This window comes from Littorina saxatilis, linkage group LG13 (genome assembly GCF_037325665.1).
Source record: "Littorina saxatilis isolate snail1 linkage group LG13, US_GU_Lsax_2.0, whole genome shotgun sequence".
In the NCBI taxonomy this organism is placed as follows: domain Eukaryota; kingdom Metazoa; phylum Mollusca; class Gastropoda; order Littorinimorpha; family Littorinidae; genus Littorina; species Littorina saxatilis.
The window spans coordinates 21030946-21042823 of NC_090257.1; the positions used below are offsets into that span (position 1 = coordinate 21030946).

The window sequence follows — 11878 nt, forward strand, 5'->3', positions numbered from 1 at the left end:
GACCCAGTAGATCATCCCCATAATGTCCCACAACTTGATGCATCACATTACCGGAAATGCTTGAACTCATGCTCTAAGTCCCGGCGACAGTAAGCGCGTGTGTCACCGTCAGCTTACAAGTTACAACCACGCTCATATTAAAACATGGCGTTTCAACAGCTTGAATGTAAGCTGGTTGTTGAGTCACTGTCAGAAGTGATTATGTGAAGCGTAAATTCGGTCGTAATTTATGTATCTGTTTTCAAGATGCGCTCGCGCCCTCTGCTTCTTTATGTCGTGTCCTCATGAGAACTTTTCAAGTTGTTCTCTCTCTCTCTGTCTCTCTCTCTGTCTCTCTCTCTGTCTCTCTCTCTCTCTCTCTCTCTCTCTCTCTTACTCTCTCTTACTCTCTCTCTCTCCGTCCCTCTCCGTGAATACCCCCGCGGGTTTGGGGGAAGAATTTACCCGATGCTCCCCAGCATGTCGTAAGAGGCGACTAACGGATTCTGTTTCTCCTTTTACCCTTGTTAAGTGTTTCTTGTATAGAATATAGTCAATGTTTGTAAAGATTTTAGTCAAGCAGTATGTAAGAAATGTTAAGTCCTTTGTACTGGAAACTTGCATTCTCCCAGTAAGGTCATATATTGTACTACGTTGCAAGCCCATGGAGCAATTTTTTTATTAGTGCTTTTGTGAACAAGAAACAATTAACAAGTGGCTCTACCCCATCTCCCCCCTTTCCCCGTCGCGATATAACCTTCGTGGTTGAAAACGACGTTAAACACCAAATAAAGAAAAAGTCCCTCTCCGTCTCTCTCGGTCAGTCTGTCTGTCTCTCTGCCGAATGAAGCATAAACGGCCAATATTTGCTGTCCTCAAAAATCAACCAACCAGCCAATCATTCAATCACCGCCCTGATATGGCCCTTCGTGGTCGGCTGGGCGTTAAGCAAACAAACAAACAAACAAATCATTCAATCACTGAAAAAAATCTCTTAAATACTGAGAACTTTACTCTCCTTGAAAATGCAAAAGCGGCTTGGATGTTGTTCTCAGAAATGTCTCTCTTTCTCTCTGTCTCTCTCGTCATTCACATTAGTTTCGTCTTGGCCACACACCATCGGTGGTCAAAAGACAGGCCTCAGAAGAAGTGTGATTGATGGGTCGTCCATCAGTAACATTATGCATTGGTGTTCTGAAGGTTTGCCCTTCGTCAATGTACATGTTTTTATGTATATATATATAGATATATATATGTATTTATATGTGTATACTTGTATAAAGTATGCAGCAAACTCCATCTTTCTCCGCTACTGAAAGCAATAAATCCATGCCAGTGCCCGATTTGCTCTTTAGACAGTGACGAGTCAGTTGCAGTCATACTGGTACATATATATATAGTATTATATACCTTAACCTAGTATTTCGCAAACTTCTGCAGGAAGATTTTCAAGCAAAAACGATAGTGGAACTTAAGACAACTGTCCTCTGATGGCATTCGAGGGATCGTCACATGATTCCTTTCATATCTTTTCAACACTTTTAGCATACATACTTTCCCATAACTTTGATTTTGATTGCACACATCTTTAGTCTTATTAAAAACTGGTTTGATTTGAATTAATCCCCTCCAGTGCAAACAGATGTAGAAAACAAGTCGCGTAAGGCGAAATTATTACATTTAATCAAGCTGTGGAACTCACAGAATGAAACTGAACGCACGGCATTTTTTCACAATGACCGTAGTCCGCCGCTCGTGCAAAAGGCAGTGAAATTAACGAGCCTGTTTAGCGCGGTAGTGGTTGCGCTGAGAAGGATAGCACGCTTTTCTGTACCTCTCTTCGTTTTAACTTTCTGAGCGTGTTTTTAATCCAAACATATCATATCTATATGTTTTTGGAATCAGGAACCGACAAGGAATAAGATGAAAGTGTTTTTAAATTGATTTCGAAAATTTAATTTTGATCATAATTTTTGATTTTTAATTTTCAGAGCTTGTTTTTAATCCAAATATAACATATTTATATGTTTTTGGAATCAGGAAATGATGAAGAATAAGATGAACGTAAATTTGGATCGTTTTATAAAAAAAATTTTTTTTACAATTTTCCGATTTTTAATGACAAAAGTCATTAATTAATTTTTAAGCCACCAAGCTGAAATGCAATACCGAAGTCCGGCCTTCGCCGAAGATTCCTTGGCCAAAATTTCAATCAATTTGATTGAAAAATGAGGGTGTGACAGTGCCGCCTCAACTTTTACAAAAAGCCGGATATGACGTCATCAAAGACATTTATCGACAAAATGAAAAAATGTCCGGGGATATCATTCCCAGGAACTCTCATGTAAAATTTCATGAAGATCGGTCCAGTAGTTTAGTCTGAATCGCTCTACACACACACACACGCACAGACAGACACACACACACACACACACACACCACGACCCTCGTCTCGATTCCCCCCCTCTATGTTAAAACATTTAGTCATAACTTGACTAAATGTAATTACACTTTAAGTTTCAAGAAACAAAATGTAAAAGTAACTGTTTCATGCGCCTGTCACCTGGTTTGTGATCAACCGAAGTTCCCAAGCTGCTACCCCACCCAAATCTTAACATGTCCCTCCCTTCCTTTCATCTTACAATGCATGATTACCACTGAAGCAGATATGTCCCACCTAGTTTTGTAACAAATATTGTTACAGATTTCAATGGGTTTAATAACTTATTAGCATAGGGAAATTAATTTATTTCAAGTTAGAGAAAAGGAAGGAGAGAGAGAGAGAGAGAGAGAGAGAGAGAGAGAGAGAGAGAGAGAGAGAGATGTGTGTGTGTGTTTGTGGGGGGGGGGGGGAGTCGGAAAGAGAGATAGAGAGAGAGAAAGAGAGAGAAAGAGAGCGAGAGAGACCGTGACCGTGCCGCGTCGCACACACAGAGAGATGTATAGATAGAGCGGAAAGACTGAGAGGGCCCGGTGTGTGTGTGACCGCGGTGTGTGTTTGTGTGTGTGTTTGTGTGTCTGTGTGTATCAGTGTGTGTGTGTGTGAGTTTGTAAATTATATATATATATGATAATAGTGCTGAAATAACTGTGACGATATCATGGAACACTCAATTCAGTAAAGCCTGTTTAACATGTCAAGTTGAACAAGTTTGAGGATTTGTTAAGACATAACTACCAACACTCGTATACAGACTGACATAAACAACCGTACACTCATACTCACATGAAGTCGACACAATTGCCCGATGCGTTGAAATTGTGTGGTCAATTAAAATCTGCCTGTTTTGCACAGATCTAGTGCTTGAAAATAAGGAACGAAACACGTCTTCACAGATTTCTCCAACATATGATCACCCGGCTTCTGATGTTCACACACGATGAAGAAACCACCGGATTAGAGGACTTTAGCCTCCACACAATCGCAGCGAGCTGACACACAACACGTGTTGACTGATTTCCTCTTCAGTCTTCTGTGTGGGAATGCCGTGTCACTGTGCAGTGCGAGCACTGCGTGCGAGTCTGGCCACTCTATGACTTGATACGACTACGAGATCAGTGACGAAACAATCAAGGCTTATTTCAATCTCGTGGGTCAGTTCTCTTCCACGCTGGTCAGTTCATGGTCGTGTTATATACTCCAGTATTTGTCCACGCGCTTTCATGGACGAAACTTTCTGTTTGAGTTGTGTGGGAGTTTATCCGGTCGTAGTCACGGCTCTAAACACTTCCGGCGAACTGAAAATACGATGTCGTCTGGCGATAGAGCCCTTGGCTTGAAGAACGCGTGCGCCGCACGAGAGCGATTACACCAAACTCTACTCCCACGTAGGAAAGTGCGGTTAAACTTACCGGATTGGTTTAATCTTCTGCGATCAATCTTTCGATGTTAACTATTGACAAATGATTACCTGTGGCGTTTGAGTGTATAACGCTGGCCGAAAACAAACTGAAGCAGACGACACTGTGCGGCGAAGTTTTGAAAGACGTTTTCTCTCTCCTTTCACTGAAGAGTTTTGGGGAGGGGAGGGAGGGCGCGGCTGGGCGAGTGGGGACAAAGCTGACCGATAAAGACAACTTTTCACAAATTCGTTTATTGATCAAAGTGATGGAATTAATGGAGGAATACTTGTGTTATTGCATCTTTAAAGGCATGTTCAAGTGGGACTGAAGAAAACTACAGGGACAGGAACATGGCGGCCCAGCGCACTTGAATGGGTGGAGGTGTTTAGACCGATTTTTTTAATACTTTTATTTTACAGTAAATACATAAAAGGCAAAGAGTTATACTTTTTGTGTAGGATAAAGCGCACCAAAATAACAGAAAAGAATGTTACACTGACACTGATCTTCTCTACATCAAAGTTGCTATCTGTGTATTTTCGCTAGGAGAAAGGGCACTTGTTAGGGAGGGGTCAAAACCGGCTTCAACTCAAAAAGTTGGAGGAGACTTTATTAAGTGTTTCATTTCACAATACTTACTTCTTGTGCGTGATATACGAAGGACTTTGACAAAGACGTTCTCATCATTGACAGTTGCGATATTTTGGACTCAGTCAAAATGCAATAAGTTAGCTAAAGTGACTCTTGAAATTTGTCAATTTTGCCACTTATACAAATTATTGGATCCGTTTCGGGTTTGATGTCTTTGATCATTGGAATCAGTCATGCAGCCGAGCCGCCTGCTTTATAAACGCCTGGGTCAGTGGGTTGAATTCACGTTTAATGCGTACACTAACCAGCTGACTCAGTTTCTGGAGATTTGAGTGAAATTGAGTTTGTACGCCAAAAATAGAGCACGGACAGACTTGCCAATATTTTTCTTCGCCTTCTCACAAGCGGCATCAAAAAATGAACGATACAGCCTACTAACTACTGGGCAATATCGTGCAGTAATAAATGAAGTATTCTTGTTAACTTCGCAATTTCCGGAAAACATCCACTTTCACGTTGAGACTGTTCTGTTTACATTCGACACTATCAACACCACTTTGCAATACTGAAACAAGAAAATTGGTTGATTAAAATCAACATGGCCGAAGCAATGTTTTCATAAAAGAAGCGGTATTGTACGGGCACATGTTGAATTTGGGTTACATGTGTTGCAGAGTATTTGAAAATACGTAGTCATAAAAACATGCAAAGAAGAGAGACCTGTTGTGAATATAGTCAAGTGGATAAATTGATTACTTATGTTTCACACTAGTTTTGCTGTTACAGAGACTGTGGAGACGGTTTGGCGGTCATGGGTTGTAGGTTATGCAACTTTAAGAGCAAGGCGCATGGTGCATGTTCTTGTGATCGTTTTGATGAAAGCGTCATGAAGAGGGTGTTACAAATACAATGTAAATTTTGTTTTTGATGTTTGGTCTTCGTTGTGGTGGTTGTAAGATTGTGATGTGTTTAACCAACGAGATACAATGCTATTTGGGACATGGTAATAATTGGTTGCATTGGCAGGGGTGAGCAAAAGTGTGACCGACTCAGCGCAGAGATGATCGAAGAGATTGTTTCGTAGTCTATTGGTGTTGTGACGAGCGTTGGCTAATGGTAACGAGTACATATGTGTGTAGTTGTGGTGTGTGTGTGTTTGCGCGTTGGTTGGGATTATGGGTGTAATTTGTAAAACAGATGTGACAGTAATAATGGAGTTCACATTGAGGTTAGTTTGAAATGGAACACACGCAAGTTTTTGAAAGAACAATATCTAATTTTGAACCATGAGATCTTTATTAAATAATAAACTGAACATCAGCAAAACATCAAAGCAGTTATTAATAAGGTTTGAAAAGCTTGACTTACTTACTATGTTAAATAGTGGATTGAAGGCTGAATTACAACTGAGATGGGGAGGGGGGGGGGGGGGGTGGGGGAGTGCTGAAAGTGTGGATGAGAATACAAAAAAATGCTGAGTGACAACAGGGAGGTTAAGATACAATGAAAGGTTTTTTTGCAAAGAGATATCCCTGTTTGAGACTTAATATTTTACATTTTAAGAATAAGAGTTTTGGATTGGTTTGAATAACTGGACATGGAAAAACAGACCTGTTGTACTTGTAGGTCTGACATATCATGAGCAAGGTTGAACAACAAAGCCATCCTTGAAATGAACTACATTAATATTATTTTCAGCTTTGGAGATGTCTATAACTTTATGTGTAACATAACTGAGATTTAAAGGACGATATTGTGAAGCATCTTCTTTAAAGGAAAAACATGAATTTTTTAGAGATGACCTAGTGCACTACCGTTCTCACGAGATAAGTTACTTCTGTTTTGTTCCGGTTTTTTTTCCAATTGACACCATGTATGACAGATGAAACAGAAAAGCCTGTTGTGAAAATGCACAAATTAGGAGGAAAAAACGAAACAAAACAAAAGTAACTGAACTCATGAGCCTCGACCCCTCAATAAATAGTAGAGCATAGTGCAATTTCATGTTGGCATCTTCTCCACTAAAAGCTATAACCCAAAGACTGAAGACCAAAGTGCTTTACCCCACTTGACCCGAATCCCCCCCCCCCCTCCTGCTAGGTACACGTGCACTCAAGTTAACCTCTGCTTTGACCTGTGTGCCAGGAGTCGGATGGGAGAGAGCGAGAGAGAGAGAGAGAGACACAGACATACATAGACAGAGACAGACATAGAAAGACAGAAGCGGAGAGACTCATAGGGAGACACAGACAAAGACATACATACAGAGAGAGAGAGAGAGAGAGAGAGAGAGAGAGAGAGAGAGAGAGAGAGAGAGAGAGAGAGAGAGAGAGAGACAGAGGAGAGAGAGAGGAGAGAGGAGAGAGAGAGAGAGAGAGAGAGAGAGAGAAAACTGTAACTGATCTCGTGAGAACGGTAACAAAACGAGACATGTCAGATCTCCGAACGCATTGCAATAGATGACCGCTCCTGCGGCCATCAATATTTTTTTCTGTGTTCGAAAGCTACAGCCAATCGTTATTATATCCCCTTAGGTACAGTTTTATAACATTATTGGCACATGCAAACAATATGAATTAATTAATGAACGCTACGAATATGGCAGCCTTTAAAGACTCCCTGAGAAAATAAGACCTGATTTTCTCAGATTTCCACTGTAGAATACTGGATAGCCTGGGAAGGATACAGGCCCCAGAAACCTATCAAAATTGCTTGATTTTTAATTGATGCATCCGGCTCTTGTGAAATGATCTTTCATCACAACACGACAGAATCTGCCATGGACTTGTGAAACACGTGCACACATAAAAAGGAGGGAAACACGCCTGGCTATTTTACACCCCCACTATTCTACACAACCGTTCTAGGTCCCGTTCCCGTACCGACCAAGGACGGCTGCCACAACAATGGAACGCTGCGCAAACGGCCGTATTTGGCATTTTTGAGCAGCGTCTGACCACAGTGGCAGCCGTCCTTGGTCGGTACGGGAACGGGACCTTGAACGGTTGTGTGTGGGTTTGACAAGTCAGTGTGTGAGAGCGCTACCGTTGGGTTACCGTTGTTTTAAGTTGCTTTAAAGGCACAGTGCAGCTCACAGCCTTCGTTTTGCGTTTTTGTTGCAGCTGAGTGCATTTGCAGTTCAAAAATCATCCTATGGTAGTAAAACAAACCCAAAACTACCCAACGACGACATTTGTGAAGCTCGACAGTTTCTTGTTCACGCGAGTGCATAAATTAACCTAGTTATTACGTTGTGTTTGGTCGGAGTTCGATTCAACTGAGTGATTCCTGCCTCCATTTTGTTTGACACAAACTCATGATGACGTCTGACATAGTTTGCTAGTGACGTGTCTTTTTGTGCATGATGTGGTGATCTACCTGATCTAAATTTAGATCCAAAAATAGGCCAAGACCAGCCGGGTCCGAGTACGACATTAATTCGTAAAAAAAATCGCAGTTCTTGACTCTTTGGGTGCAAGTCAATGAAACTTGGTAGTTCTTCTAACGGATAGCTGCCTGAGGTATGACTGAACGCCCCAGGGGCTCCGTGCACCTGGATTTGACAAGTTCAGTACCTTTAACGATCCAAGCGTTCCGTTACCGATGGGTTAAGAGTTCCATTACCGTTCATTCTGGCCGGGAGGGGAACGGTTAACATTTTGAACATGCAGCCCAAACTCAACCGTCCCTACAGACCCTACCGTTCAAAGCAGTTCCGTTAACGATCATTTACGTTCCATTGCGGTTCCCTCCCGATCCCTCCCGTGCCCGCACCGTTCCTTGGTCGTATACGGGAACGGGACCTAGAACGGTTGTGTGGAATGGGGGTGTAACTTGGGTTTAAAATGATAACTTGATTGAACAACAAACCGGAAAAAAAGGCGATGGAATTTTGTACTAGAGCTACAGTAGGCTAATTGGCTAATCGCTAACTGTTTTGTCGCAAAATCAGCTAGCCATTTATGACAAGTGCCCAAGTTCTTGACAGTTAGTGAGTGCATTTACTCGAACATAACATTCACGCTTCGCCGAATTAAAATTGTCCGGCGCCTGTGCCATATAGCCACCTGATCTGATACTATCAAAGGAGTACAACACAGGCCAGTGATTGACGTCACAAATGAACAGAAGTGTCACGATCGTACGCCCAGTATCGCACCGACCGTCCAAACATTTCATTCATGATTATTCTGGCTTCGCGGGTAACGGAGACCTCCCTTGTGCCCGCTGGCAACGTGGGTGAGGGAAAAGGGGTAGGGGGGGGGGGGGTGTGGGAGTGGTGGTGGTAAAAACTGATTGGGGTCAGGGTGGAGAAGGTATAGTTTAATTACGAATTGGTGGTGGTCGGGATGAGGGGGGAATGACGGAAAACGGGGTAGTGCAGACTGAGTAGGAGGGGGGGGGGGGGGGGGGGGTGGTTAAACTGATTTGGGTCATAGTGGAGAAGGTATCGTCATTTGAACGGTGGAGGTGGGAGGAGGGGGGGGGGAGACGAACACGGGACAGTATGAGGTGGGGTGTTTCTCTCCTTTTTATGAGTGCACGTGTTTCACAAGCAATGAATCCCATGGCACAGTAAAACTGATTTGGGTTATGGTGGGTAGGGGAAAGGCTCCTAATATGGACCGGCTCCTAATATGGACCACCTCTTGATCTGACAAACTAACAGCGCTAGAGCGCTAAAAACAATTTCATTCGCTGTATTCACCCTCTCTGGATAACTTGCACATGTCAAAACAGTTGCAGAAACACAAACCTCAAAACCGTTAGGCTTTTTCTCTTTTTTTCACTTTTGGCAGCGTTCACTCTAAATTTGACGCCTAAAACGGACTCGTTTCTGTCCACAGCCAAAGCTTTTATCACACAAAAATTGCTATATATGACAGCTAAGACCGTATTTGTTACATTTTAGCAGTTTTGACCCCGAGTTTCTACTGCAAACAAAAAATAATAGCAAAATCTCAAAGTATGTGTGAGTCCCCTAATATGGACCACCTTCAACAAATCGAAGAAAATAAAAGCTAAAGGCTATTTTCATTAATTCATTAAGAAGCTTGCTGAAAATAACCTATAACTAGCCCTCGAGCTTTCAAAAAAATATATCAAATTGTCTTCTTTTTGTGGAAGTTGATAATTTCACTTATTTTCACTCTGTTTTTGATATGCTTCTTTAGTTTCCTGGTGTGCTTCAAATAATGCTCTCATCAACCCGAAACAGATAAATCTAAACTGAGCATATTTGAATTAGTCTGACATGCACAATAAGTTGTATCATGTTATTTTGGAGTATAGGGGGCTTTTGACAGTGATTCGCGAAGGCCGCTTCACTGGTCCATATTAGGAGCCTGGGCGCCTAATACGGACCATTTGTGATTTTTTCTGTATCTAATTTTTGCTGAATGTCTATCAAAGCTATTTCACTCTAATTAGGCCAAACGGTTCACTTAAGAGAGAAGGACTACCAAACACAAAATGAAACTTCTTCGCAAGAAAACAAGCTATAGTTATTAGCATGAAACAAAAAGTGGTCCATATTAGGATCGAGCCCTTCCCCTAGAGTTTCGAAACTATCGTTAACCGTTATGTAGAGTTATATCAATAGCGCGTTCGTGCGCATTATTGCTAAAACTATGTATAACAGATAACGAGGGTTTTGCAAAACGGCGGCATGGTGCGCACAAATGATATTACTATCGTTAACTGTTATAGTTTCTAAAAATAGCGTAGGCGTAGTCGGATGTGTTGATGACGTTTTCCGGCAAAATGGCTGCTGTCTTCAAACCGCACACGTGGAAAACGGTACGGTCGAAAGTACAAATGATATGATAAAGCTAATATTAAACAAACTCAACACTAATTTTAGAAGACAACAGAAGAACGGTCAAACTTTTCCTAATGTTGTAGTTTTTAAAAATTGTGTTTCTATTTGAAATGTACATTTCGTAGCAAAAAGACAGCTTCGCAATGGCCGCATTTCAGGGTTTTTCCATTTGGGAACGATACCAACGCGCTTTTGATAAAACTACCGTTAGCTGTTATAAAGAGTTTCAGAACCTGTATATGCTAACAGCTAACAACAGTTTCGAAACTCTTTATAACAGTTAACGATAGTTTCAAAACTCTATATAACAGTTAACGATAGTTTCTAAACCCTAACAGTTAACGATAGTAATATCAATTTGGCGCACCATGATAATCGGGGGGGGGGGGGGGGGGGGGATGGAGGTTACAACTGATTTGGGACATGGTGGACTGAGATGCTATAGTTACTTTTATTAACGAGCCTATAACGGTGGTGGTGGGGAGGGGGTAATCGGGGGGGGGGGGGGGGGCGGGGAGGTTACAAATGATTTGGGACATGGTGGAGAAGGTATTGTTATCTTTACAAGCCTGTATAGCTGGGGTGGGGGGTGGGGGGGGGGGGGGCAGGGGGTAAGAGTGACTGGGACGAAAGCAATGATTCCAAAGTGTGCAGACGTGACAGGGCTAATCCTCCATGCTGTTTTATATGATCGCACCGTTGACGCTTTACGCCGGTTTTGGTATCCCAACGGCACATTAATTTTTATATCGTGGTTTGCACCCAGCGGCGACAGCGCATCTTGATGATGACCGTTGCGGCTCAGTTGTTCATCAGTGCTTCCCATGGTCTGACCCGGGAGGTGCCAGGAGACAGTCAGTATCCATATAGCTCCTATTTACTGTTTGTTTGCTATATTTACAGCGCTTCCCGTTCAAGTTCGTTCTTGTCAATCTATCAACACGACCCCATCTTCGTTTGGTGGACAAGTTTGTCTGACTCACGATGCACACTTTTTTTGCTTTATGGAATACGCTTGCATGGGACAAACCCTTTTTTTTCCCTAGTGTATGAAATCACTACCAACCATAACAATGACAACGTCACCCCTCCCTCGCCCCCCCCCCCCCACCCCCTTCCACGTACGTCAGCTCACCACAAGTTTATAACACGAAAACGTGCATACAGCTTTCATCGTGTTAATCGGAATTCTGCCACACCTTTTGCGTTCTCGGCGTCGTCTTTGGCTTAAGGGCAGACCACATGGGGCGCGACACAAATAATGACAACTAATCCTGTCTGGATAATTAAGGACAAGTATACAGCAATGAATCCCTGGGTAAAATTCGAGAACAGTGTCCAAAATCTAGTACATGTTAATTACTCTCTCCGTCCACAGTTTTTGGTTTAAGCGTGTTTATTCAAATTCTCATACACACGTTTCAAACAATAACAACATTGAGAACGTTAACAAGCAGATTGCTTATGGACACGTCCACAGTTTGTCAAGTGGTTGTGCCCCTTGAACCTGAAAATACAGTTTACGGAATTAACCAAATGTCAAAGTCAAAATAATTGCTTTTCATCCCGATTCTGCTTCACACACTGCCACGAATTTGTCCGCCTGTCTGCACAGGTTGGTACCTTGCAACAGCTTCATTGAAT

General features: G+C 42.2%; 1 protein-coding gene across 1 annotated transcript in view; it reads right to left on the minus strand.

Annotated features, from left to right (window-relative positions):
* Window positions 1–3919, minus strand: part of LOC138983855 (ATP-binding cassette sub-family C member 5-like) — a 75869-nt gene extending 71950 nt beyond the window's left edge. The window contains exon 1 of the mRNA XM_070357196.1: window positions 3206–3919. The gene's annotated coding sequence lies outside the window, so the exon portion shown is untranslated. The remainder of the gene's footprint in view (window positions 1–3205) is intronic.
* Between the last annotated feature and the right edge of the window lie 7959 nt (window positions 3920–11878).